The 3,700-nt window shown below is 34.6% G+C and overlaps 1 long non-coding RNA gene across 1 annotated transcript; it reads right to left on the bottom strand.

Annotated features, from left to right (window-relative positions):
• Nucleotides 1-1,680: 1,680 nt before the first annotated feature.
• LOC108865878 lies at nt 1,681-3,180 on the bottom strand. Its single transcript, XR_001951725.2, has 2 exons — nt 2,533-3,180; nt 1,681-2,420 (listed from the first exon to the last, which is right to left on the bottom strand). It is a non-coding gene; the product is annotated as an uncharacterized LOC108865878 (long non-coding RNA).
• Nucleotides 3,181-3,700: the final 520 nt, after the last annotated feature.

Raw genomic sequence — 3,700 nt, 5'->3', positions numbered from 1 at the left:
ACAAAGTTGATTTAATAATCCACTTAAGGTGGACTTAAATAGCTTTTGAGAGAAATTTATTTCCCTTTCCTAGAAGGATCTACTTTCCTATTAAAGAGGGAATCTACATCAAAATAGGAAAAAATCCTATATTTCTCAAAGGAAGGAAATCTCTGCACCTATTGCCCTTTTCTATAATCAGCTAACAGGAGTGGGGGCATTTATGGAGCCAAAAATAATCAAGAGGCGACACGTGGATTTTTGGGTTAAAAGGTCAAAATGACCCTCGAGACACATCGGAATTCCTACGCGCAACCAGTGGACAATCATCCCTCAATCAAGTCAAAAGTGCCCAAATAGGTATTTATTTATAACCTATTTCATCCATCCCTCATCATATCTTCTCCACAAGGTAACCCCTAAATCATTCCTTTTTTATTATATTAATTAGCTAATTAATTAATTAATTATTCAATTAATTTGCTAATTAAACACAAATCATGAACTTGACCCACAAATCCATCCAAGTGGCCGGTCCATCTCCTCCCATGGTGGCCGGCCACACTACTATATAAGCACCCTCATTCTCTTCAAAACTCAATTCCAATTCTCTTGCTAAATTCTCTAAATTCTCCAAACACTTTTCCATCAAAATTCTAACTTTGGCATCGAAGGTTCTTCGGCCAAACCCCCCCTCCCCCATTCATCGTGGGCGTGTGAGGCTCTTGGCCTTGACCTAAGGTGTTATTTGTTTTGTAAGTGCAATTTTGTCCAAGAACAATGAGGAAGAAATTTGCATCCACATTAGTGAGTTAGATATTAATTGTTAGAGGAAGAGAAAATCAATAAAGATCGAATCCGGAACATAATATATAAACATAATTGCTAATAACCATTGCAATAAAGCATCATCTACAAAACAAATTGGTACTACGAACTTCTACAACTAATATTTCATTTTTCTTAATAGACAATTCTTTCATCTACAAAACAAATTGGTACTACGAACTTCTACAACTAATATTTCATTTTTCTTAATAGACAATTCTTTCTCTTCTAAAGTTTTCCCAAAAGGTAAGTAATACAAGTCTAAAAACTTCATTCATTTAACACTACTACAATATAGGCTATCACCGGCGAAGCAAAAAGCGACAAGAAATCCAATTTTTGTCGGAACTATGGCAAAAATCCGACATAAAACAATGTAATGTCGGATTATGATAGCGACGCTAATGCTACCGTCACGAAAGGGCTTCAATGTCGGTTTGTTAGCTTAATCCGCCACTACACAACGTCGGTTAAAAGCGACACTAATGTTGACGTCGGTTTAAAGCGACGTATACTTCAACATTGCGTCAGTTTAAAGCGACGCATACTTCAACATTACGTCGGTTTAAAGCGACGTGTACTAGTAATTCAACTATAAAATATTCAACCTATTGTCGGTTTTAACCAACATCGTGATAAAATTAAACAAATAAAATATCCCATAACCGACGTCAGATAACAATTAAATAAATAAAATATGCAAACTAGTAACGGTTTTAACCGACACCACCTTTGTTAATAGTAATAAAAATATTTGGAAATCTGTCTCTGCATTCGTTTTCAATTAATTGTACCTAAAAAAAATTATATAACCAAAATAATAAATTTCAATTAATTTATTCAAGAATTCAACTGAGGTCTTTGGGTGTAGAATTTCTTGTTAAATGCATTCTATTTCATATAAACAAGTAAGTACAAAGCTATTAGAGAACCGGTTACAAGATGAAGATAAAAAAACTAACAATTACATATAATACTAATCAGAGCTCCATGCTTGCGTATAATACTAGCAGCTGCCATGATGCATTCCCGTGCTTGCCTTTGTCGAAGACCACATATTCTGTAGCTCCATGCTGCCATATATAATACTAGTAGCTCCATGCAACCATGCTTGCCATCATATCAATGCTCCAATACTTTACTACTTCAACATTAGGGCTCTAATCTTTATAGATTAAATTCAGGTTTTATACCTTTCAAAAATTATGGATCTGAAATTTCCAGTGTCCTTGCTCTTCAAATCCAAAATGAACATGCATGGATTTTTATATGGATTTTCGAACTGTTGATCTTACTGAACAAGAACATAAAAGAGGAGCTCAGTGGAGATTATAGCTTTAGTGAGTCATGCATTAGACTGCTTAGCATTCACATATTAATAGCTACATGGAAGATTATAAATACATCAAAAGTTCCACTTATTCTTCCTACCTTTTCACCACGAAATCATCCAATTAGAATAGATTTTGTTGTTATACCTTTAAATGATGGATCTAGAACGGAGACAATTCTCTGGTGGTTTTTCCTTGAGATGCGATTTGGGGCTGTACCAATGGTTGCATCGTCTTTTTTTTTTTTTTTCTTTTTTTTTTTTTTTGTACAGATCTCGGGTCCTTGCAAAAGAAACAACACAAGCATGAGGAGTTGAAGATTTTTTTCTTGTATGGTTTATTTCAATCTGTGAACCTGAGTGCATGAATCGGCAAAGGAGGGTGAGAAGTTTACCTGAGTGTGTCGGCACCAAGATCGGTGTTGCTACCCTTCTGGTGATGCAATAAATCCATGGTTGCAAGGTCTTATGGGTTGATGATGGAAGATTAAGGTTTGGTTTACAGAAAAGGAGGTTAGGGTATGAGAAAATGTGGAGAGAGAAGCTGTAGTTTTAGGGTGTGCTTGGAAGAAGGGAGAGATAAATGAGGGAGGTGAGCCTCTTGAAATAAGGAGACTGATATCCTCTTTTTCGTTTAAAAAATGGAGGGGAAATATCCCGCCCAAAAGAGAAGAAGATGGAGGGATGGGAAATGGAGAAGTCGAGGAAAAAGAGAGAGAATAGGAATGAGAGAGGGAAGGATGAAAGAAGCTTGAGTGTGGGTACAGAGAGAGACATTATGGAGACGGAAAAGAGAGGGTGAAGAAGAACCAGTTAAAAAAATAATAATGTGAGAGAAATGAGGCATGTGTGTCAGAGAGAGATAAAGAACCCATGTGAGGAACCGACCAAAGAGAAAGAAAATAAAAAATGATGTGACACTGATGTGTGTGTAAGAGAGAGAGAGTCACGTGAAGTCTGACATTCTTTATTGGAAATCACAGTGTCGGTTTAAATTAATGTTGGTGTCGGTCTAAACCGACACTAACTTCTGACACACTTTTTAAAATTCACGTAGCGTCGGTTTAATGAAACTCGCGTCGAATTAAAAAATGATAGCGTCGCTTAAAACCGACACCAACATTTTAAGATTTTAACAAATAAAATACTTAATAAAAAAACAGAAATATAATTTTATTATAAAATATCATCACATTCTAATTGAAACATAGTCTAATTAATACTTAAAATACATAAAATTAATTAATATATTTTAACTCAGATTTTGATTATTTTTTATAGCTACACTTATTGATCCTATATGAATATAATAAATGAATTCAATCTTCATTTTAAAATATTTATACTAGTGGATACCACAAAATCTTATGTTATACTCAATGAAAGTATAAATAAACTCTAAGTGTTAGTGAATCTATCGTTTTGATGGGATACGCATATTACGAAACTAATTTCAACGATCTAATTGTCAAACTTGTTTGTATATGCTTCGAGATCGCATACACCAAAAATCGCAAAAAACAAACATTCAGAGATCAAGTAACGGTACAAAACTTTTCGACA

Source organism: the organism of the source record quoted next, unplaced genomic scaffold (genome assembly GCF_019419815.1).
Source record: "Pyrus x bretschneideri cultivar Hongxiangsu unplaced genomic scaffold, Pyrus_bretschneideri_v1 Contig18, whole genome shotgun sequence".
Taxonomy (NCBI): Eukaryota; Viridiplantae; Streptophyta; class Magnoliopsida; order Rosales; family Rosaceae; genus Pyrus; species Pyrus x bretschneideri.
Note: the sequence above shows the minus strand (reverse complement) of the source record. Positions and strands in the feature narration are given on the sequence as shown.